Source organism: Equus caballus, chromosome 14 (genome assembly GCF_041296265.1).
Source record: "Equus caballus isolate H_3958 breed thoroughbred chromosome 14, TB-T2T, whole genome shotgun sequence".
Lineage (NCBI taxonomy): Eukaryota > Metazoa > Chordata > Mammalia > Perissodactyla > Equidae > Equus > Equus caballus.
Window position 1 is genome coordinate 72,921,822 of NC_091697.1, and position 25,922 is coordinate 72,947,743.

Consider the following 25,922-nt stretch of genomic DNA (forward strand, 5'->3'; position numbering starts at 1 on the left):
TTATGTTTAAATAGACCTATTAAGTGAACTGGGAAACCAGGTTTCAAACAGAGGAAAGACAGAACAATTTTTGGGTTTCTTTTTAAAAGATTGGCACTGAGCTAACAGTTATTGCCAATCTTCTTTATTTTGTTCTTCTACTTTTTCTCCCCAAATCCCCCCAGTACATAATTGCACATTTTAGTTGTGGGTCCTTCTAGTTGTGGCATGTGGGATGCCGCTTCAGTGTGGCTTGATGAGCGGTGCCATGTCTGCACCCAGGATCTGAACCGGGAAAACCCTGGGCCGCTGAAGCAGAGCGCGGGAACTTAACCACTCAGCCACCAGGAGACTCCAGCGATTTTTGTTCTTAAAAGATTGCTCCATCTGCAAGAATAGAAATGGGGAGCAGTTAGGAGGCTATTTCAACAGACCAGCAGAGAGGTGAGAAAATACTATTTTAATCTTCGTTTTAATTTCTTCAATATAAACAAGATTGAGCATATTTTCATTTGTTTGTGGACTGTTTGCACTTTGTTCCCATGTAGAATTTTTAAACTGACAGGTACCTGCTGATCACTTCCTTGGAAAAATGCTTTAAGTTCAGTTTGCTCTGCAAGCAGTGAAACAGATCCTCAGCTTTGTCCTGAGTGGTCCAACTGCACTGGCTTCACACAGCATCAGAGCGTGCCTCCTATGGTGCTAATGCTACGTACAGGCCTCTGAGCCCCCAACCCTGCATCCGCTTCATTCTCTACCTGTTCCTGAGACGCTTCGCTTCTAAAAAAGATCCATGAAAATGATGTGGTGGGTTGTTCTCATTCTATAAACAAGAGCGAAAGTTGTTTCCAGAATAAAGATTTTGAAAGTAGAAACCTAGTTTCTGTATTTGTATTTTATGGCAGCAGAGGAGAACTACTCCACTAATTTCTCAGGCTTTTTTTTTTTTATTGTTTCTGCTATTTTAGGTCTTTAGTCATATAATCTCTCTTATTGTTGCTGTATTCAAAAGAGTTACACTGAATACATAAGAAGAATCAAAAGGTATACGGATATTTAATGGAAATTTGGACCATATCCTCCAGCAAAAGAAAAAAAAGATGTTATAATTTGAAACAGTATTTTGCATAATACTAATTGCTTCCCACAGTAGAGCAGCACACTATCACTGTCTTTTAGGGTAACTAATTATATACACAAAAAGCCATCCTGCCAAGGTCTTTCTACCCTCCTGGATAGATTTAGACTTCTAGTATACTCAACCTGTAATTGAGGTATCTAATTTGGTCCCTGACTCTGATCCCAGAATATCCCAGAGAGAGGATCTGTGGCGAGTGGGTAGGGTTCGCCGGGCTGCAGGTGTGAGCGGGGGATGCTGTGCTCCAGGGTGGCTCAGAGCGGGCACAATTGACGCTGGCCTGCTGGTGCGTGTGAGAATCCCCCAGCACAGAGTCATTTCTGGCTCCTGAGGCTTCCTCTCCTCTTCCTCCTTTTCCAGACTGATGTCACATAAGCCATTTGAGACAAATGGTTGCAAAATTTGTTCTTAATAGCATCTGGTAAGAGATTCTTTGACCAAATGCATAAAAACTGGTTTCCAAGTAGTATCATGTAATATATTTGACCTCACTTAGCAAAAAACGCCCAGTGCCAACCAAATGTGATTGTGGAAGTTTATTGAAACTTTCTAGATATTTCTTCACAGTCATGGAAGACAAATGGCATAGCAGTGAAAGAAAAACAGCAGGGCTCCTCAGATTAGGCCAATTTTTGTGGTACTAATCATTTTGAGGTGAAAATTCCCAGGTTAATTTATTGCTCACTACCTAGGGAGAGTTCTTAGTTGAGGGCATCCAAGGAGACAGAGCTAAAAGCCACAAGGAGGATAAGAGGCTTGATAATCATTCATTCATTAATTCAGCAAACTGTAATTGGGCATTTATCCTGTGACTAGTTGTTCTAAGCACAGCCCATAAGCAAGACTGGAGCCTGAGTGTCTGTCCTTATGACGGTAACCTTCTAATGGGTATTATGGGCCAGTGTTTGCCAAAGAGTGACAACTGCTTCTCTGGGGAATTTTAGGTCTCTGAGAAAGAACATACCCCTCTTCCACCTCTGGGTTAGATAAGTATATATATATATTTTAAAAGATTTTATTTTTCCTTTTTCTCCACAAAGCCCCCTGGTACATAGTTGTGTATTTTCAGTTGTGGGTCCTTCTAGTTGTGGCATGTGGGATGCCACCTCAGCATGGCCTGATGAGCGGTGCCATGTCCGCGCCCAGGATTCGAACTGGTGAAGCCCTGAGCCACCGAAGCAGAACACGCAAACTTAACCACTCAGCCATGGGGCTGGCCCCTAGATAAGCATATTTTATTTTATTTTTTAAACTTTTATTATGAGAATCTCAAAGATACATAAAATTAGAGAGAGAATGGTGTGGGCCCGTGTGCTCATCATCTAGCTTCAACAATGATCATCATTTTGCCAATCTTGTTCCATCTTATTTTTTTTCTGGAGTATTTTAAATAATAACACTTTTTAATTTTAATGATGAATATGTATACTTTAGTGTGTATAAGAAAAAATAAAACTAGCACATCAAACCCAATACTTCATGGTATTCTTGCTTAGGACAAAACTAAACTATAAATTTAACTTTTGAGACCGCTACACAGATATAGCAAAGTTCAACAAGGCAGTACGTAAATGACTAAAACTCATGAACGTTTGTTAGAGGCGACAAGAGATTAATGGAGGTAGTTGACAGTCCACTTCATCTCTTCTCCCTCAGTGAGGTTTAGGACGGTTAGAAGAAATTCCTTCTTCTGTAGAAAATACTTAGTGCCCTGCCTAGAACTTAATAAGCACCTTTGAAAGACAAGCTAATACTGTTTTTGGAAGGCATCTTTGATTCCAGATAACTGATGCTGGCTCACATTGGTTAAGCACTTACTATGTACGTACGCTGTGGTGGGAGATTTACATATATTATCTCATTTTCTCTTCACAGCTACACTATGAGTAGATGTTATAATCCCCATTTTTGGAATTAAAAAATCAAGGTTCAGAGAAATTAAGTAACTTGAGGTCACAAAGCTATTAAGTGGCAGGGCTACAACTTGAATATCTTCCTCCAAAGTCCATGTTGGCTTTCCAGCCAGCTCCCAAGACAGTCAGGGCCCACTTTCTGACCACCCACTGGGAGGCAGCTGGGGAAAGAACTAGATATGTGGAGTTTGGAGGCCTGGTGTAAACCCATTCTTCCATTTGCTAGTGTTGTGATCTCAAACATTTCACTTTGATTTTTCTGAGCCTCAATTTCTTATATATAATATGGGGACAATAATAGTAATTATCCAATTTGAAGCACAAAATGAAATAATTTATATGGAACTCTTCCATTGTAGGCACTAAATAAATGTTTGCACTATATTCACATGCCACTAACGGGTCCATGTGATCTTGAGCAATCCCTTTCCCAGTGTGATCTTATTTATAATTAATCATAATTGTCTTCTTCTGGATTCCTTAGAACGCAGAGCTGCCCAGCAATGGTATTGCTGCTCTGTTAGGCAGCGCAATCCCAAGGAGCAGAAGTGAGAGATACGGGAGTGAAGCAGGGAAGGAGGGAGAGAAATTGGAGCGGGCATAACTGAGCTGGTAGCCGCTGAGTGCTGCTGATTGCTCTATTGTATAGAACCATCCTCTGTAAAGCTGCATCTCAGCACAGTCTGTATGGAGTGAAACAAAGAGAATGAACTTATCTACCAGTTTCCATCTCCCATTTGGCAACATTTTGACCATGAAGTGTTAATGCCTCTGCAGTTATGTGTTATGCAGTTCTGGGCTCTGAAGCAAGGTCCCTTGTGTCCCACATCTTGGTGTTAACAGGGAAGCCCAGGATGGGAGTGGGAGGTGTGTGTCATGGGCATGAGGCTGGACTCTGGGAGGGTGCACTTGGAAGAAGCAGTTGGAGCTGGTTGTTACGGTGGCAGTTGGAGCAAGAGACAGGTGAAGCTGAAAGGACCTGAAGCGGTGTAGGTGTGTGATACAATAACTTAGGTGCCATCAACTTCTCAGCAGAATCTGAAGGGGCTTACTTCATAATAAGGATGATGATGAAAGAGGAAATAATTTGCAGAAATTAAAAAGAAAAAGACCTCAGTTTCTTCTCCTGAGAAGGGAGGATAAGGATAATAACCGTACTTAGCCACAGGGTTGTTACAGCGATAGATTGAATTCAAGAACTTAATATTGCTAAAGCATTTAAAATATATGTGGCATGTGAAAGCCACTATGTAGATGTTTGTTTAAAAAATAAAATACTACCACATGAGCTTAGATGGTTTCTGCTACTGAGCCTTAAGTTTATCTTTAAGCTTTCTAGCAGTTATAGAAAAAGGGAAATATGACAGTTTTCATAATTTACATTATCTGGTCGAAATGAGCCTGCTAATTCTGAAAGAGAGCCAAGAATTTTCCTGGCATGAAAACCTAAAGGGAATTGATCCCAAGGGACATTAAAAAGCAGAATAAATAATGTTTTCAAAATGGTTTAAGTAAGATGTACAGAAGAGTTTCTCAGTGGCTGATTTTTTTGCTGATACTTTACCAGATATAGCTATTTCTTCTGAAAGCAAAGATAAAGAGGTTCAGATTTGTAGCCTTCTGATGTGTTACCCTGAATCAGTGGTTCTTAAGCAGGGGCAATTTTGCCCCCCAGGGGACATTTGGCAATGTCTGGTGATATTTTTGGTTGTCACAACTTGGGGGGAAGGTAATGCTACTGGCATCTAATGGATAGAGGCAAGAGATGCTATTAATATTGCATGGGACATACCTATACTAAAAAAATTATTTTGTTGTTTATCTAGAATTCAAGTTTAACTGGGAATCCTGTATTTTAAACTTCCTACAGTGCACAGGACAACCCTCCACAACAAGGGAGTATCAGGCCCAAAATGTGAATAGTATTGAAGTTGAGAAACCCTACCCTAAATGAAGTATAGATCTTTCCAGACTTTCCTAGAGGAATGGAGACATAGTATGGATTTTAAAATATCTTTTCCTTAGTCAGTCTTTTGCTTAAGTTTAGTTAGCTGACAATTGCAGGTCAAAACCTCTGCCCTCAGCCTAGCTTTATATCCGTGATGTTGATGGAAGCTTGAGTCTTGTCTCCAACAAACAAGTGACAAGGTGGGGCATTGTATAGGAAGGTTCTTGAACACCCCCATTGCTCTTTAAATATCTCCTGTCCTTACCAATAATTGGACACATCACCTGCTGCCTCATCTGGTTACTTGGAGAGATTAATTGCATAAGCACTCAGCTAGTCCAGAAATATTTATCCAGACTGACGTTGAACAAGGTGATTTGGACAATAAAAAAAGGTGCAGAAAATAGAGGCTGTAGTACTCACGGGGCTTCCAGTTTAGATGCAGACGTAATTCAAGGGACAGATGCTCTAGGAAGGCACTCTCCATCCTGTCTTCATGAAGATTAATAAAGGTTCAGAGGTTGACTGAATGACAAGCTGGGACAGAAAGCAGGGTCAAGTCCATTTTCCAGAAGAGGAGCCCATCTCTTGACTGGGCTGTGAGGGTGGGCACTTGTTGGGCTCCAGGGAGACATGGTCCTTCCAAGGAGGGAGCCCCAGCAGACGTGTGGCCCTTGAAGAGGGCAGTGGAAAAGACTTGGTGGGAAGTCAGAATTTTAACCCCCCTCCTCCTAAATTCCCTTTACTTCTCTGGCTGCCTATCACCAAGGTTCACGTCATGCTGCTTTCTTTGGTTTTACTAGACACTTCTTCACGTACTAGGAACCAAATAATTCCCCCATATACATCACAAAGAAAATATTCTCTAAGGAGAACTGGAAAAGGTCGTAATTTAAACTTTCTCATGAAAATATCAATGAGTTAACCCCTCACCTCCACCTGCTTCCCAGGCCTGGAATGAGATAAATAGGGATTATTAGCATCTTCAGTCATTGTCCAGAGAATACGCTTTGCATTCAGCAAACTACAGCGGTTGCATTACTAACCATGAAATGGCACAGAAAAATAGGAAAATCAGCTGCCAACTGCTCTCTTTAGCTAAATTGCTTCTTTAAGAAGGAGAAGGAGCCGGCCCCGTGGCTGAGTGGTTAAGTTTGCACACTCTGCTTTGGTGGCCCAGGGTTTTGCTGGTTCGGATCCTGGGTGTGGACATGGCACAGCTCGTCAGGCCATGATGAGGTGGTGTCCTACATGCCACAACTGGAAGGACCCACAACTAAAAATATCCAACTATGTAACGGGGGGCTTTGGGGAGAAAAAGGAAAAATAAAATCTTTAAGAAGGAGGAAGACGCTCTGTTACACAGTGCTGGCTCACCTGAGGTTACACAAACACCTGCTATATTCTTAATTCACATCGGTCTTTTTTAGGCTTTCCTTAGTCATTTCTTAGCTGTGGGGAGACGGCCTGTGCATTTCCAGCTCCATGCTACAGTAAAGAAAGCAAAAGGCAGAACCATGCTTGGTGTGATGTAATCACAGATGTTCACACTGGTGACCCTGATTCATCCAGAAGGGATTCAATTACACTTAGTGTCCTCTGTTCAGAGGGCAGAGAATTTTATCTTCCACTTTTGAAAGCTTGCCATCAAAAAATAGCTGAAAATAGCATTTTTTGTGATTGAAGGGTTAGTTTCAATTTTTTGAAAAATTGACCTCCATGGTACACTTCCTCCTCCATTTGGGCTGAGTGAATAACAAGGCACCACCGTGCTTTCATAATGCACTGCGATCCCCAGAGGCACAGATGATTTCTCACTGGTTTCATTTTGAATTGGAGGTTCTAGATGGCATACAGTCATTTTTTAAAAAATAAACTTTTTTGATGGAATAACATTGGATTTACAGAAAACCTGCATAAATAGTACAGAGAGTTTTCATATACCCCATCATCCAGTTTCCTCTCTTGCTAAAATCTTACATAACCAAGGTACATTTGTCGCAACTAAGAGACCCCGTATTGGTACGTTACTGTTAACTAAACTCCAGACTTGATTTGGATTTCATCATCTTCTGCATTAATGTCCTCTTTCTGTTCCTCCAATCCAGGATCTACATTGCATTTAGTTGTCACGTCTCCCCAGTCTTCTCTGGTCTGTAATGGTTTCTCAGTCTTTCCTTGTTTCGTATGACTTTGACGGTCTTGAGGAGTACTGGCCAGGTATCCTGCAGAATGGGTTTGTCTGTTGTTTTTCACATGATTAACTGGGATCATGGGTTTCTGGAAAGGATACCATAGAGGTGGAGTGTCCTTCTTGCCACATTGTATCAGGGGTACATGCTACCATGCGATATCACTGGTGATGAGAACCTTCATCACTTGGTGAAGGTGGTATCTGCCAGATTCTCCACTGTGCAGTTACTATTTATCCCTTTCCCTACTCTGTCCAGTCTTTGGATCCGGGCCACTAAGTCTAGCCCAGCCTTGGGAAGGATGGGGTTAAGCATGTCTTGGAGCAGAGAGGATCTACCTATATTATTTGGAATTCTTGTGTAACAAATATTTCATACAGCCATTTTATTGAAATATTTTAAATAAACACATATGCCAAGCTCCTAGATTTAACAAGTGTTAACATTTTACCAAATATGCTTCAGGTCTTTATTTGAAATTTTAAAAAATCATCACAGATATAGTTGAAGTCTCCTTTGTACTTTCCATTATCCCCTTCTTCTCTGTCCTTCCCTTCAGGTAACAACTAGCCATGTTTTTACATGTGTGTATATATCCATAACAGGATTTTCCATATTTATGTTTCCTTGTGCAACTTGCTTTTTTCATTGGACCTTATGCTCCTGAGATCTATCCAGGTTAAGGTGTGTATATGGGAAGGCATCTTAATCTTACCAATAAATTGCCTCCAAATCATTTTATAAATTGAATTATTTATGGAAAGGTTTTCTGTATACTGTTAGTTTTACCCATGGTGTATGAATTCATGGGAAGTGAGTGACACCCCCTAGACTTGTTCTTAGAAGCTAGACTAGGAGAGTTCCAGAAAGGTAAGAGGGAAAAGAGGAACTAATTATCCTTTTTGATGCCTCCTACATTCTCCTTCTAATGGCTGTCCCTCCCATTATTCTTTCTGTCCCAGCTACCCCTTCTGCAACATCTCTGTCTCCTGACACCCCACCTTCCCTGGTTTAGGTGAGTCCTCAGAACAAGAACCTGATAATCAGTGAGGAACAATAGGAGGTTGCTGCGTCAGCTCTCCAGAGACAATGCAAGGCAGTTTAGGACTGAGGATAACAGGAATTCAACACCTGAGCTCAAAACTCAATCATCTTACAACTCAAACTCATTATGTCTCAAACTAATGTATCATCTTCCCCCAACGCTGTTCTTCCATCAGTATTCCTAACTTCAGTATCCATCCAGTTGCCAATGTCAGAAACCTGGCAGTTGTTCTTGACCCGTACCTTTCTCTCTTCTGCCGCTAAATCATACCACAAGTCCTACTATTCCTGTTTCCTAAACATCTCAATCCTTCCATTTCTCTCTAGCTCCATACCCTCACCCTCATTCAAATTTATTAATTCAAACCCAAATTTCTCTAGCACTTGCTCAACTTGACCCCCTGCCTCCAGTCTTGTCCCCTCCAATCTATATTCCATTCTGCAGGCCACAGAAATCAGATCATATTACTCCCCCATTTAAACCTTCCCCGCTGGCCTTAGGACAACATCTGAACATCTCACAAGATTTTCAAAGCCTCCAAATCTCTCCTTTGGTTGTGTCTCTAGTCTCCCTTCCTACCCTTTGTGCTTCAAACTTCAGTTACCAATCATAACCAGCTTTTTTCACCTTCCCAAATACAGTGCTCCCCTCCCCTCCGAGGCCTTCACACATGCTCTTCTCTCTGCTTCGAATCCGCCCTCATCCAGCTTTAGTCAGCTTTCAATCTGTAGCTTAAATCTTCCTTTCTGCAAGAAGAACTCTGACAAAGACTCTCTTCCTGATCAAACTTTAGACATCCTCCTCTGAGCCCTCTTTTTGACTAGGCCATCTTTGGGCCCTGTCCTTGGCCTGCTGAGGCAGGTTGTAGCAAGAATCCTAAGTTTAGCGAAAATCTCACCTCCCTTGATATCTGATCAAGTTCCTCATCCCCCACCCTTGACATCTAAGTCCTTGGCCTGCCTCTAGCAAAAATCCTGTTAGGCTAATTTAGCAAGAATCCTCAGCCCTTGATGTCTCCTCTTAGTAATTTTCCATCCACTGACCCCCTCTTTCTGCCTGTTGGCTATGAATCCCCAGCTGTCTTTGCTGTCTTTGGAATTGAGCTCAGTTCTATACAGAATTCTCTTTCCCTACTGTGACAGTTACTGAAGAAAATCTGCCTTTACCATCTTTTACTGGTGTCTGGCTTTGTTTCTCTTTAAAAACTCCCTAACCTCTAGACTAAGTTAGGATTCCTATTGTACACCTCTCTACTTCCCCTGTCATGATTCTCAGTATAGTAATTCCTTCCCGAAAATGTGTTTTTTATTACTAAACTGCAAGTGTCCTGGGAACAAGGATTAGGTCTTGTTCATCATTGTATCCCCAACACAACCCAAGACTTGACACACGTAAGACACAATCAATGTTTATGGAATAATGGAGTGAATTTTCGGAGTTGCTCACTTGCCTGTATGAAATGTTCCACCAGAACAGGCAGTTTTAGGCAGTGTGAGTACCATCAGGAGGTTGTGTGGTGGGCCTGTGCCGTGGATATAATGCATCTGTATCTACTTCTGTACTGTTGAGCAATTCTCAAAATCCTTCCTGGGTCTGGTCTGCCCTGGAGCGGAAACATTGAGCTGATTTTCTCTAGCAATGCGCCCAGGTAGAATTGTCCTCTGCCCAACTCCTTCACTTACTCAGGCAGACTCTCTCATCACAAGTGCCTAAAGCTCATTATTGCACAGGTAATTGTTTACCTGTGTTTCTCTCCATTTTCTGGCTACCACAAAAAATAGACTAGTCCTAAATTAATCAAATTTAGAACTCAGGCACAAAAAGGTGATTGACGAATTCTTTGTTCAATGTCACCATTCCTTATTTAGCATCTGTTTCCCTGCATGTGTGTTTCACTGATGCTTGGAAGTAATTGACTGGTTTTGATACACTTTGACACACTGATAAAGATTATCAGATACATCATCAGTTTGATTGGGGGTTTTCTGCTATCTTGAAATATCTTCGTTTTCTAATGTATTTTAATAAAATTTGGAATGTGGGTAGAAGCAAACAAGACAATGATTACATTAAGTAAAAATTATCTTTCGTTAAGCAAATAGGTTAGAAGCAAAAGATTGTCATTAATATTGATAGTAAGAGACCAAAGGGGCCACCGTAAGTCCTTGCAGACCATCAGGCTTGCACTCCAAAGGAGGAAAGGTCTCATTGAAACCCTTCTGACTAATGAGGTTCTGTCATCGTTTTGAAGGTTCATGGGAGAAAGAATTCTATAACCTCTCTGGCAAACCCTTCTAGGTGGTAGAAATGCTGACTCTAGGAAACCTGAGTCTATTGATTTTTCACTTAAATTGTTCATGCTGCAGGTAGAACCTAATTCCTTTTGTCTTTTTGCAGTGTAGGAGGAAACAAAAGCTTAAAGAGGTTAAATTACTTGCCCATAATCTCATCCAATAAGTGGCAGATTTAGGATTTGAACCTAGGCGTGTGTGACTCTAAAGCACTCCCTCTTTTGTTCTTAACCAGTGTACTGCCTTGTCTAGTTAGTGAGATTATTCAATAAACAGGATAATTTAATTCCTTAGCTAGCTTGAATTAAAGATAATGCCCACTATTGGCCATAAACCCATATGACTCTAGCTCTGTGTCCAGGGGTCCAGGTCAGTGTGAGGCAGCTCACAGGCTGCCGTTGGAAAGACTGGACATGGACGTGGAAGACTACAATGCCTCATAGTCAGGCGTGGTTCATGAGGGAGCTAGAAAGCTCTGGCATTGAGCATCCTGGGCCTTTGGTATAGTTTTACACTTCATATGACCCCATTTTACTCTCTGACATTTGCAAAGCAGTAAAGGCTAATCTGAGCTCAGGACTAGTAACTCTGTCTCAGATCCCTTGCCTGTCAAATGAGGATACTAATAGTTCTAGTAAAGATCAATGCCATATTACATGTAAAGAGGTTGGAACAGAGCCTAGTAGATAGTAAGCTCTCAATAAAGCTTAGGTATGAATACTATATTTAAATTGTTACTATTATTTTTGTTATTATGATTGTAACATGGGAACAAAGTGTTGAAACACAGCCACAGCCAATTAAGTAGTGACGAGGCCCTCTGTCCTGAGCTTCCTGCGTGGCCAGAGACTCAGCTAGTAAAGGTGGTAACGCCAGCAGCTGCTGCTGTACACGCACTGCACAGGGACCTACACACCTGGAGAATTTTGTGCATTCAATTTAACTTTTCCCAGAATTAAAACCACTGTTTTAGAATTTTTTTCTTTTACTAATAAAGTATTATTGCATTACTGTGCAGTGTTCCTGTTTATACACGACATTCTTGGGTTTCTCTTTTTCCTTACAGCTGATTGCCACACCCAGAGATTGTTTTTATTAGTCTTATTTTTGACCTTCAGATTTTTAACCATTCTTCTTACTGAATTCTTACTTTTACATTCTTAATTCTTACTGAATTCTTCTTACTTTTTCTCTTCATTTGTGCAGTTTTATTTTCATATTCTATTTGACCTTTAATTTTGCATTAGCGTTTCTTACATACAGCTCATCTTTTTGTTTTTTTACACTTCTTAAAACTTAAAAACCTTTAAGTACTTAAATGCTCAAATTGCACAAGATTTTCTTACTGTAAAAACACCAAGGAATGCATATAATTCATATAAGCACTTGTCTATACTTTATTGGCTTCAAAATATTGAACATCTCTTTAAAAGTTATAATTGTGGAACTTCTATGTTTCTATTTTAAAATATGTAACAAACAAAGCTCAGAGGTGCATAACATTATTATGAAGGGTCTGACATTGTCAACAGTTCCTTAATTAACAGGCATGGTTTTTACGAGATCTCTAGATGCTTGCCCATTTGTTAGCTGGAGGGATCCCACGAAGAACTCTTTCAGATGAGTCAGAAGGACGCATGCCTGTGTTCTCTCTTGTCACCTTAGCCCACAGGTAAAGCTGATGGGGTTCCCCTGCCCCCTGGTACCCACACATATACACACCCACATGCCTTGAATTGTCTATCATTTTGAGACTTTCTCCTTAAAGACCACAGTTGATGTTCATCTTAATTAGATTTACGTCTACATAAAGGCAGGTAGGGTGAATGTGTCACAGGAGTACACCAATGCCTGTGTCCCAAGCCAACCCCCTCACCTCCACCCTGACCACCTCATATTTGTGAATGAATGTACTTGCTTAAACCTGGTAGGGTGGAAAATACCTAAAGGGAGTTTTGTTAAGAAAGATGACGTTTCAGTTCTTCCTAGCAATCTAGCTGCTGGTGAATGTAAGCCACTGTCATTCATGTCCTCATCTTTCTCTGAGCAAAAGCCCTGTCATGAAAATGACATTGTGACTAAGCAGATGGACTCACACAAATATAAGGAAGTTATTGAGAGGTCAAGGCCCTAATTTAGGAAGATTTAATGGGACCTGCTAACAGTACCTTCTGAGTACCTTGCTAGCACATACACACTAATTATGTACACCTGCCCAGGGCCAGCTGCCTCTATGGAAGGTCCTGAGTGTCCACACGGTGAGTCAACGGATGAATACTACCTCAGAAGCATATAAACACTCTGCCTTTCTCAGCTTCTTCTGGCTGCTGGGGAGCAGGAAGTAGCCGAATTAACGCAGTTGCATCCCAAGCATCTAGAATGGAGAAATAAATAGTATCAAGAAGTCAAAGCTTTTTGAGAAGGTTAATGATCCTATATGAACTGCTGTGGAATTTGCAAGAAATTTTGCTTTGGAGGTTGAGGTGCAAAGAGTCTGGTTTCTGAAGCCTAACTATGACTCAGCAAACACCACAGGCACCAATATCAGAGGAATGCACACCTCACTCCATGTCAGCATGGCAGGTGCAAACAGCTGCTCTGTGCAAGTTTATCTGGGTGATCACAGCAGTAGCGAATGAACCAGGTTTATGTCAGGCCCAGGGCCAAGGACCAGGAAGTCTTTTTCTAGGAAATGGCTGCAGTGCCAGCAAACTTTTTGCACAAAATATAGGAATGATTAACATAATGTCCTGAAATAATTTTTTTTTTTTTTCTGCTTGAGGAAGATTCCCCCTGAGCTAACAGGTGTGCCAGTCTTCCTCTGTTTTGTGTGTGGGTCACCACCACAGCATGGCTACTGATGAATGGTGTAGGTCTGTGCCTGGGAACTGAACCTGGGCCACTGAAGTGGAGCACAATGAACTTAACCACTAGGCCACAGGGCCAGCCCCAGAAATAATTTTTTTTTTACAAGTCATAAGACTGTTTACTCTGTTATTGGAAAAACAGAGATATTCTTTCTTTCTTTCCTTGCCATAATCCATAGCAGGCAAGGGGAGATTACTGGGTTCCTAAAGTTTTTCTAAGGGTCTCTGCTCCAATTCCCTACTTTTGTATCTGTAGGACAGAGGCTACATGGTACTTTCAAAGTCACGGTTCTCAAACTTTCAACTTGACCACAAATCTCTTTCTGTATATTTGCCTGGAAGTTCATTTCTCAGACTATGTAGTCTTTTCTTGAGCCATTTTTACAGTGAAATTTTAACTACACTTGTATAGAAGTTTTTCTGTATTTATTCCCGTTTACCCACTATCGTTGAGTCAGGTCTCTGCCTTAGAAAAAAGAAAAAAGGAGATGGGAGAAGAAAACAGTGATACTGATTGTTAGGTTTTTGGAAATGGATCAAATTGCCTAAAAATTCATTCTCTAGAATCAGTCTTAGAAATAACCATTAACGATTCAATTCTATCAGATAGCTTTTGCCGCATAATAAACTGCCCGCAAAATTTGTGGGTTAAAACAGTAACTACTTATGTAGGTAACAATTTTGTGGGTCGGCAGTTTGGGCTGAGCTTTGCTGGGCAGTTCTTCTGGTCTTGGCTAGGCTCGGTCACGAGTCTGCTGGATTGACTGGGAGCTCTAGGGTGGTCTCAGCTTGGCTGGTTTGTTGCTGCTTTACACAATCTCCTCACGTTCCTGCAGGCTAACCCAGGCCTTTTCACACAGTGTCTGGGTAGGGATCCTAGAGAGAGAGCAGAAATGTTCAAGGCCTCTTCAAGGCCTACCTTGGAACGGGCACAACATCACTTCCACCACATCCCATTGTCCAAAGCAAGTCACAAGTCCATCCCAGATTTAAGGGCTAGCCTACCTCTTGATGGGAAGAGTTGAAAAGTCACGTTGCTGAAGGCATAGATATGGGGAGGAGAAGAATTGTAGTCATTTTTGCAATTTATTACACCTACTGAATAAAAGAGCACAAATTCCTGCCACTCTACCCTCCAGCCAACAATTTCTGGCATGGCGGATGGGGAATGTGGTCTTTCTCCCTCTTCTCTTTGGATCACAAGTTACTCATATTGTCAGAGGGCGTGAATTTGGGTTAAGGAGGGCCAGGGCCCAGCAGTTGAATCCAATTCTAAGCTAATCATATATATAAAAGTCAAAAAGCTTACCAAATAGATCTATTATAACTAATTGTGTTGCAATCATATTTTTCTTCTCTTTCTGAAGGAATGAAACACACTTCCTCAATGATTTTAGAGTAGGATTTGACATTTAAAAATTTGATTTACATACAACCTTTCAATCATTTGCTACGCTTACAGCTGGATTAAGAAACCTTGGTTGTACTTCCTGTCAGAATATGGGATTACTCTTTTAAGGGCCTTAAAGTGATCTTTGTAAAAGTTTGATCACAGTGGGAGACAGTATTGCCTAGTGGTTAAGAGCCCAGGTTCTGGAGTCAGACTGTTCTGACTCTGATGCTTCTAGACGTGTGTTCTTTGACAAGTCAATCTCTCAAGCCTCAGTTTCCTCATCTATACAATGGAGATTATAACAGCTGTTCCCTCCAAGAACTACTGTAAGGATTCTGGGAGGTGACGCCCACAAAGAGCCTCGCATGGGTCCCAGCACCAAACGTGTTAGTTTCTCTTCTTTAGGATGGTGATGATGATGGTGGTGGTGATGGTGGTGGTGGTCATGAGGAATTTGGTCTTTGCCCTCTGTCACATCTCCACATTCACTCCTCTTTATGGTCAACTTAATTTGCCAATTCTTAATTCTTCTGCTCTAGGAAATCTGAAGCAATAGGTAGTGGGTATATGTGAAAGAATACAGAGGAAAGAAGTCTATTTTTGAAAATACACTAAAATACAGATTCACCTTCAAAATAGCAAGGTAGCATAACATGAATAAATTCTAGGAGAATTACATAAAAATAAATAGCTGTGTCTGTTTCAGTGATGCCTGAGAGCAGGTATAAGAGAGCAGAGGGAGGGGTGATGGCCTCCATGGGATTCAGGAACAGCAAAGTAGGGGGTAGGGATCAGCAAGCAGAGCCAAGAGCCCGTGGTTTGTGGGCATGTGGGAAACACACAAACCACAGGCTTCTCACTGTCGGATCCACCAGCGGCTCGCCAGCAGTGACTGAGAGGGCGACAGTGCACAAGGCGAATGGAGAATGGTTTCTAAATATAAGGACTTTTGGTGTAGTCCTGAAAGCTCAGCTGGTCTATAATAAGCTTTGACCTTTTCCACTCTGGAACAAGACTGCGCAAGAGGTTGGTTTACTCTTTCTTGGCCTCAGGTCACAACAGTTCATTGCAGAGAGTGACACAGCTGAATGTACAAACTATTAATACAAAGATATTTGTTTTCAAAGTGTGGGTTAGGTATGAGCTTAATAGTCTGTGTTGAAAAAGAAGATCTCTGTCTCTGGCAGTAGCCCTTAAATTTTTGGCATCCCCGAGACATGCTAAATTGGAGCTGTAGGCAGAAGTCCTGTGGAGGGGAAATGTTGCTGGGAAATGCTTTGCCTGGGCATTCCAGACCCTATGCTCTCTCCAGGCCTGGTGAGAGAAACCCTCGGCTTGCATATGGGCTGCCTGGGGTTTCAGTGAGACTCTCATAGCCCAAAACGAAAGCAGTCCGAGGACTTCTTTTTAAGTCATCAAAGAAAATGTCAATCAGTCTTCAGCTAGTTAGTTCATGGCTACAATCACACATGACCGATAACTTCTAAGGTTCTTAGAATCAAAGTAATTTTGTTGTTTTTATTCCAGTTGCTTTATTTCTCTTTAAAAGCAGGGAGAAGATCTCACTGAACTTTTTAGCCTACAGTGTGTACGGTTTAACTCTAAAGCAATAACATTGATTTTCTTGGATGGCTGTTAAATGGACCAGTTTCAAATGGGAGTCCTAGGAGGGCTCTGAACAACACAGTAAATATGCAGCTACACCTTTAAAAAGGTGTGGTTTGCCAGGACACCAGCACTAAAGGACTGCATCACTGTCACTTGGCCCAAGAGGCACTCTTAGGAGAGCTGGCCAGCTAGAGAGCCAATGGGAGCAAACTCCTCTTCACCCTTCCTTGGTTCCCATGCTATCTCCTGAGCGCTTCATTGTGCCCTGTGCTGCTCCTTCCCTGGTTCTTGGCCTTCTTGGCATCTTAGCTTTTGCCTCACCTACAGTCTCTGGCCTCACCATTGCCCTGCAGTCCTGGTGCTTGGTGACCTGCCCTTTACCGCCTCCCCTGTGCACCCACACCTTGTGTTACATCTGCTCCCTGCTACTCTGGGTAACAGCTTCCCCTAGTCCTGCCAGACCCTGGGCGTTTGCCCCAAGGTTAGTGCATGGGTGTGTTCAGGGGAGTACTCCTGGCTCAAGAAAAAGATACTAATAGACTTGTTTCACCACAAACACCTTTTAATAAATTCCAAACAGCTTGTACCACTTCTGCAACATATTTATTCTTAATTCTGTAAGTTCAACATTTTTTTAGTTATTGATCAATTAGCACATATCAATTGAGACCTGCTAGGTATCCAGTGCTAGGCTTGGCATTAAGCAGTTACCTTGTTACCTTCGATCCTGAAGAGGAGTAAGGGTGATCCAGCTGGAAGATCTGTCTCCCCACACTGGCAAGAGCAGGCTGCACTTTTCTCTGTGGTGGAAAAGGACTATTTTCCGTCCTAGTCCACGTGGGCATGCCCTGAAGCTGTCAAAGGAGAGAAATCCTTCCAGATAAACCGTTCCTTCATAAAGTGTACACACATTGTCAAGTGCAGAAACAAGAAGTAGAATTTTGTGTGGAGTGTGCTTGCGTCAGTTGAAAAAGCAAGGGAGGGTCCGTATGCGTACAGCGCCTCTGGAAGGACGCGAAGGAAAGCGGTAACTGGATGCGTCTGAGGAAGGGGCCTGGGTGGTTGCAGAGTCAGAGGAAGAAGGGGGAGTTTTTGCTGTACACCCTTTTGTAACTTTTGAATTTTAAAACACGTGAATGTTGTAGCTATTTTTTAAAAAATAAATAATTGAAATCTATTTTTTAAATGTTAAGTCCTCAGAAAGGGAGTGGGGTAGAGCTGGAATATGAGGAGCTTCAGTCCCTTCCTGTAACCTGGAATCTTGAGCAAACTGACGAGAGAGGTGCACAAGTGTAGATATAGAAAGTGAATCCCTAGGAAATTGTAGAAGGAAGCAGAATTCAGCCTAATAGAATTAGGTGGGGGTTCGTTTGGGTTTTTTTCTGAAAAATATGTTGAGACAGCCCTCATGAATGTGCATGTGCTGGGCCCCCTTGGCCCACGGCTGGGAAGCAGATAGGCAGGCTGATGACAGGCCAAAATAAGAGACTAGAGGGAAGCATCTGGAAAGCTCCAGTGAATCTGAGTGGTTTAGCCAGCAGAGATTGCCAACTGCGTTAAATTCTGCATAAACGCTTGTGTGGGTTTCTGTGAGGGCCCACCGCCAATTAGGGATTTGAAAACTCACAAAGTGTTTAATTTTGTGAGGTTCGTTTGAATTTTAGGCAGGAAGAGTTGAGTTTTGATGATACCCTGTCACAGTATCTTCCCTAATACACCCTCGTTCTCCTCAAAACAGAATAAATTTGTGTTCCCTGGCGTAAACAATAAATGTGCACAGGAAGTGCTTTACAATATTGCTTACGGCTGCGTCTACAATCTGCTATTTATACTTCCACCACTTTTTCTTGGTGACAAATGAGCTTAATACAGTGACAAAGCTACAACAGAGCCCCGTGCAGCACGTAGAGAAGTAGTCACCAGATACCCAGTTGGTTGTCAAATTTGCAAAGCAACCACAGCAGGCCACCAGCACCAAAACTCTTCAGAGCAACTCACAAATGTTAAAAATTAGAATCTACTTAATAAGCATACTGAATGAGGCTACTGTAATAGCTTCTATGCACAATCTTTAAAATACGGGTTTTTTTAAGAAAAGCAAAACATACACAAGATCTGTTCTTTTGGTCATGTTTGATGGACATCTAAAAAGTTCGTAACAAAATATTCATATTGCAACTCTAAACCGTGGGAAATTGGAACAAAAGCAAATCCCTGAGGTGGGCAGAAGTCTCTGCTGAACTAGAATCAAATGAGCCACCCCTTGTAGGATCACAGAGAGTGCTGGAGACCAGTCCCTCACTTTGTTTCTCTCCTTACAGGCGGGTTGAACGTATTTGGATGTCAACTCATCTTCTTAATTTCACAGCTTAGGAAATTTACCTGGATTACTTCCTTAAGTCTTCACAGTTACCAGCTGGGCTATAATGATTCTGTTTTATGGATGAAGAAGCTGGGACCCAGAGAGGCCAGACATTTGCTCAAAATCACATAGCTAGCCAGTGGTCAAACCTGGGCATCAATGAGATCATTTTATATGTGCTATATTTAACGGAAAAGTATTCACTTTACACTTGAATATTAGAAGAAAAGAAAACTGGAGTAAATTTGGGCTGCCGTGTACAGTTGTGCAGGTGAGCACTGTCCAACCATAGGGGGCCCATCCACGTTACAGCCCCTGTCAAGGACCCTCTGAGAGCTGTGCAGTGCACAACATACATAGGCATGTGCCCTGGCCCTGAGTAACCTGAAGGAGTGATGAACTTTGGGTAAATATTTCTTTCTTTTTTTTTTTTTTTGAGGAAGATTAGCCCTGGGCTAACATCTGCTGCCAATCCTCCTCCTTTTGCTGAGGAAGACTGGCCCTGAGCCAATATCTGAGCCCATCTTCCTCTACGTTATACGTGGGATGCCTGCCACAGCATGGCATGCCAAGCAGTGTCATGTTTGCTCCTGGGATCTGAACGGCGAACACCTGGGCTGCCGAAGAGGAACATGCGAACTTAACCGCTGCGCCACCGGGCCGGCCCAAAGGTAAATATTTCTTTACCATGAGAGATAGTATTTCCTAAATGATCCCTGACAAGTTAGGAAAATTGATTACAGACAAAAGCAGAGGAGGAGAAGAGATTATGTAAACCATTTAGAGATTGGCAAATTTATTTTATGCTTCAAATTTGACAGACTAAATTAACTCACTTTGCTATGAAAGATGTGGTAATTAGAATTATCACCTATCCTCTCACATCTCTTCCCTCTCTCTTCTGGTTTTTGGTCATCATACTATTATTGTTACATAGTCAAGATTTATAATATTTACAATCTGTTAGGGATTGTAATTCCCGCAGTCGCTTAGTCTTAATCTCACATCTAAAAGGATCACCAGACCTTATCTCATGGCCTCTCCGTTATTCATATTGAGTAATTTCTTAATTGGCCCCCAAATTATCACTGAGTACCTATAATTTTGTGATTTTGCTCAAATATTCCTGTGAGATGGATTCCAAGAACTTGGAATTGTTGGGTAACAGGGAACAAGCATTTAAAAATTTCATAGGCATTGTCAAATTGATCTCTAAAAAGGCTGGACCAGTTTACACAATCACCAACAGTCCATGAGAATATCTTTATTCTTATGCCCTCACCAGCCCTGAATATTATCACTTTTTAAAATTTTTGATCATTTGAAGTATTGAGAAGAGTATCCTACCCCAGAAGCCAAGTCATAGATAAGGACTTTTAGTAGTTTCCTGTAGATTTTCCACAACATTTTGCTGATATGCCAGCATAAAATCTAAACACACACACACACACACAGAGTGTCTTTTTAACATAAAATGCAGGATACTATAAAAACTGTTCTCCGTCTTGCTTTTTCCCCGTTAATTATCATACAGAAAATTCCATATCAGCACGTATCCATCTAATTTTTAAAAGCTGTTTCAATATATAGATGTTCCAATATTTGTTGAATGTTCTATTAATGGTCTCTTAGGATTGTTCAGACTTTTACTTCAAAAAATGCTACAGTTAATATTTTATATCGACGTCTTTGAACACGTGTATGAATATGTCTGTTGGTTAGATTCCTAGAAGTGAAATTTTGGGGTGGAAAGGTGTGCGCACTTAATATTTTGATCAATATTGCCGAAATGGCCTTTAAAGAGGTTGCACCATTTGCAGCCACACGAGCAGTGCATGAAATTACCTGTTTACCCTTGGCCTTTCCAAAGTAGTGTGGTGGTAGACTTTTGGAACATTCTCAATCTAGAAAGTGAAAAATAATATCTTAGTTTAATTTTAATGTCCTCTTGTTTTATGGGTAACAATAGACAAACTTTTAGTATGTCTAAGAGGCATTTGTATGTTTTTTTCTATGAACTCTCTTTTTACATCCTTTGCCCATTTTTATATTGGGTTTTTGGTAACGGCTGTTTCTTTTTGATTTGTAAACTCATTTATATATTGAGTAAATTAGTCTTAGCCATCTGTTACTATTTGCTAGTATCTTAGCCATTTGTTAATATTAGTTCCCATTTGTAGTTTGTCTTTCTTTGAAGTATTTTTGGCTATGGAGAATTTTTTTGTTTTACTTTTATGTAGACAAATACATCAATATGTTTCTAGGTTTTGTGTCTTCCTTAGAAAGGCCTTCTTCATTCCAAGACTGAATTAAAAAATTATTTTAGGGCCGGCTCCATGGCCGAGTGGTTAAGTTCGCACGCTCCACTTCGGTGGCCCAGGGTTTCACTGGTTCAGATCCTGGGTGCAGACATGGTACCGCTCATCAGGCCACGTTGAGGTGGCGTCCAACATGCTACAGCTAGAAGGACCCACAACTAAAATATACAACTATGTACTGGGGTGATCTGGGGAGAAAAAGCAGGAAACAAAAAAAAGAAGAAGATTGGCAGCAGTTATTAGCTCAGGTGCCAATCTTTAAAAACAAAAATTATTTCATATTTTCTTCAGGTGCTTTCATGGGTTCATTTTTTTTTTTATGTTTAAATATTTGACTCATCTGCTACTTATCTGGGAGTAAGGTGGGCATTCAGTTTCCTTTTTGTTCTAATTAATTGTTAGCCTATTGAACATCGAATGATCCATCTTTTCCCCACTGTTTAGAAAAGCTGCTCTCAAGAAAATCACCGAGTTTCCAGTGGAAAGGTGCCTAAGGAGCCTCTAGCTTGGTGGTTCAGACATGTTGGCTTGCAGACTGGTGCTCTGCTGGGATCTCAAGAGGTGCTCACAAAAATGCAGGTCCCTGCCTCAGGAGCTGCAGGTTCTGAAGGTCTCAGCTGGGGTTCAGGTTACTGTCTTTCTTTTTTTTATTTTAGAGGAAGATTAGCCCTGAGCTAACATTGCTGCCAATCCTCCTCTTTTTGCTGAGGAAGACTGGCCCTAACCTAACATCTGTGCCCATCTTCCTCTACTTTATATGTGGGACGCCTGTCACAGCATGGCTTGACAAGCGGTGCCATGCCTGCACCCAGGATCCGAACCAGCAAACCCTGGGCCGCCAAAGCAGAATGTGCGAACTTAACGACTGTGCCACTGGGCTGACCCCAGGTTACTTACTTTCTTTCCCTGACTTTTATTTTAAAATTTTCAACCCAATAGAAATGTTTCATGAATAGTTCAATAAACAACTACATGTATTTCACCTAGATTCACTGTTATTAACATTTTCCCACATTTATTTTAGCTCTTTCTCTCTCTATATATTTACATACCTATTCACATACACACACGTTTATTCTTTGAAGCCTTTGCGAATTAGTTGCAAACATTTCTGTTTACCTTTATATATTTCCACATTTTTATCATAAGAACAGAGATATTCGCCTACATAGCCCCCATATAATGGTCATACTCAGGAGATTTACTATTGTTACAATACTGTTATCTAACTAAGAGTCCATATTCAAACCTTCCCAATTGTTCCAATAATAATCTTTATAGTTAGGTTTTTTTTTGTTTTTTTGGTGAGGAAGATTGTCCCTGAGCTAACATCTGTTGCCAATCTTCCTCTTTTTTGCTTATGGAAGATTGTCACTGAGCTAACATCTGTGCCAATCCTCCTCTATTTTATGTGGATGCCACCTCAGCATGGCTTGATGAGCAATGTGTTGGTCTGTGCCCAGGATCTGAACCAGCAAACTCTGGACCAGCAAAGCAGAATGTGTGAACTTAACCACTATGCCACCAGGTCAGCCCCATAGTTGTTACTTTTTAATCCCAGATCCAATCAAGAATCTTCAATCTTCAATTTAGTTTTCACATCCCTTCAGTCTTCTCTAACCTAGGATAGGTTATTTTTTCTTTCTTTCTGTTCCTTTGTCTTTAATTACCTTGACATTTTAGTTGCTTTGCAAAATGTCCTTCAGTTTGGATGTTTGTTTCCTTGTGATTAATTGAAATTGAGCATTTTTGGCAGGAAGGCTCCATAGATGATGTGCATGATATTAAGAGATATCTAACGGCAGTTTGTCATCACCATCATTGGTGACGTTAAGTTTAATCACTTGGTTAGTGTGGTGTCCACCAGATTTTCCAGCTATCTGTAATTTTTAGATGCTACCCATGTGATTCTGATGTAGAGCCAGGTTTGGGAATCACTAATTAGTCAAATTACTACTCAGAGATGGGAATCTCTCCTAGAGGGTCTTTGAAGGCTGGGCATTTGCAGGAATTTCGTTAGTTCTAGTAAAGGGGAACTTACAGGCTTTAAGAGCAGACAGATTCTTCATCTAGTTTAGTTCATTAAAAAATATTTTTTAATACCCAAAAGAAAAGAATTAAAAGCAGGGCTTCAAACAGATACTTGTACACTCACGTTCATAGTGGCATTATTCACACTTGCCCAAAGGTGGAAACAACCCACATGTCCATTGATGGATGAATGAATAAACAAAATGTGGTATATACATGCAATGGAATATTATTCAGCCTTAAAAAGGAAGGAAATTTTCACACATGTTGCAACGTGGATGAACTTTGAAAACGTTATAATACTTGATGTTCCTAAGTGAAGAAAGCCAGACATAGAAAATTATATACCAAATGATTCCACTTATATGAGGTGCCTAGAACAGTGAAATTCATAGAGAGAGAAAGTAGAATGGGGATTTCTGGGGCTGCAGGGCTGGGGGTGGGGGGTAGACTGGTGAGTTAGTGTTTAATGGGTACAGAGTTTCTGTTTGGGAAGATGAAAAAGTTCTGGAGATGGATAGTGGTGATGGCTGCACAACAATGTGAATGTACTTCATGCCACTGAATTGTGTACTGAAAAATGGTTAAAATGCTAAGTTTTATGTTGTGTGCATTTTACCACAATAAAAAAAAGACAAAAAAAATTTGTTTATAATAAGATAAAATTTTCCCTTTGTAACTTCCCTTCCTTGGTTTTGGCTTTTGAAACAACCCAAAATGCACCTCTCTCTCTTCCATATAATATCCTTTCAACTAGTCTCCAGACTATACATACACTGCCCCTCTCTGTCCCCCATCCCCCCAACCACGGTGGGCGCAGCGTAGAGTTGAGTGGAAATTTGACTTCTCACACATTGCGTATTATCCTCTTTTAAAAATCACAACCTTTTTTTTTTAGAGAAAATTAAAATTAAACATCCTAGTACTAAAGCAGCCCACCCATTTCAGACGTGGGACAACATCTGTGGCACTTGCCCGGGGCTCTCCTTCGCTTTTTGTTCGGAGCTTATACTCGAGTCCTGTGCCTGCAGAGGATCACCGGGCTGCAGCGGCTCTTTGAAAGTAGGTCGTGTGTGATGCTTTATGTCAAGTAAGCTGTAGAGAATGCTGAGGTTTTTAATTTTACCTCCTGGAGGCTTCAGGGCAGACAAAGGAAAACTTTGTCACCTGGAAACAGCTTGGCATTTCTTGATAAGCTCATATAATAATTTGTAGGCAAAAAGACAGTTCAACTTTTCCATAGCAACCAATCCATTTCCTCCAGTGAGGTAAGCCCTGGCAAGCTTATTAGCTGCCCTCACAGCTCAGCATGCACTTGGCTGCCAGGCCACAGGCTCTGTGTGAGGTGCCCCACGCTCCATGCAACTCCAAATTCAGGCCCAAGGAGCCTCAGTGTCATTTGGGTTCCATGCTGATCAGAGGGACTCAAGGTCCAATGCCATCCCAAGGAAATCACTGAGCACGTGCTGGGTCTCCCCCTGCCCCTCGTGGGTGATGCTCAGCTTTGGGATTTCTGGGGAGGCTGCACCAGCCTGGACTCATCGGCACTCTTTGGAGGATATTTGTGTCCTTTCATGGAGCAAGCAAGAGCAAAAATAATCAGAACAGAGACAGGAAGAAGAGGAGTCCAGAGTGAGTAGAGGAGAAAAGGATCAGTGCATCTAGGGCCTTGCTTGGGAGCCAGTCTCTCCTCTTCTCAGGAGTGTGAGCCCCTCCCTGCACCCACCAACCTGCAGAACCGGCCAAGGGCAAGGAAACAGCTCTCACTGCCTGCAGGCGGACCCCAGACTCACCTTCTCTAGAGCCTTCGACTCATGCTGTCCAGCCTCCTCCAAAGATAATGTGGCCTCTCAGGTCTTGAATAAAGGGATGGCTGCTGTTACTGAGGAGAAAGAGCAATCACAAATCTCCGAGGACTCGGGGGAGATGGGAGGGGCCCAGGCCAGCTGTGAAAAGGAATGGGTGTTCCTTCTGCTTTCTTTGGTCCCAGCCTGCTCCTTCAGCTCCTTTGGCCCAGAGAGCAACAATCCAGTTCAAGTGGGGGTCAGACCTTCAACAAGAGCCCCAGGCAGGAGTTGGGGAGAAAGGCCTGGGATCCTGAGAGTAAGGTCTTCCCCTCCACCGTACTCCACCGTCCTCTTTCCCACCATCATCCTAGGCTGAGGCGAGCCCTGGGTGAGTTGGAAAGTTAAGGCTCTTTGCAAGGGGTAGGACGAGACACTGAGCTGAAAAGGAATTGAGGAGATAACACCCTGGACCCCAGAAGCATTCCCCTTCAGTCCATCTAACATGACAAAAGCCTTCCTTCTTCATTCTCTTTGCTTGCAGATTGACTTCTGCCCGTAAGATAGTATTTTCCTTCTCGTGACAAGCCTCCTACATATCACTCCCATCCAGGCAACCGTCACCTGCTCATCTGGAGGAGACTATTTTTGTGCCCAATTCACTTGCTGAGAACTATTGTGCTTCAATGTCTACAGTGAAAATGGAAGGAAAAGTGAAAAACTCCAGTCCTCTGCCTTGGTAATGAGAGTGCAGAATCAAAAGCATCAATATATACAGCTGCCAAGCATTTTGTGGCGAAGGAAAAGTGAGGGAGGAAGGCAAGAGGGCCAAAGGTCATGGCCAAGATGTGTTTCCTTTACTCAGTATTTGGTCTGGGCCTGACCATCTTCTCTACACCGAACTCTGTCCTCCAGAAATGGGTGCAGTGACCCACAAATTAAAAAACACTGTAGGCCAATGGGGTGCCTCTTTAACCCTTTGGTGAGTTATAAAATTGCCTTTGAAGGTCAGTTACAGTCCAGAGCAATCTCTAGGGAAACCATATATTTTTT

At 41.7% G+C, this 25,922-nt stretch overlaps 1 long non-coding RNA gene across 1 annotated transcript; it reads right to left on the minus strand.

Annotated features, from left to right (window-relative positions):
- Positions 1–75: 75 nt before the first annotated feature.
- LOC111767844 (uncharacterized) lies at positions 76–24,996 on the minus strand. The gene is made up of 3 exons (XR_011425146.1): positions 24,879–24,996; positions 17,086–17,228; positions 76–366 (listed from the first exon to the last, which is right to left on the minus strand). It is a non-coding gene; the product is annotated as an uncharacterized lncRNA (long non-coding RNA).
- Positions 24,997–25,922: the final 926 nt, after the last annotated feature.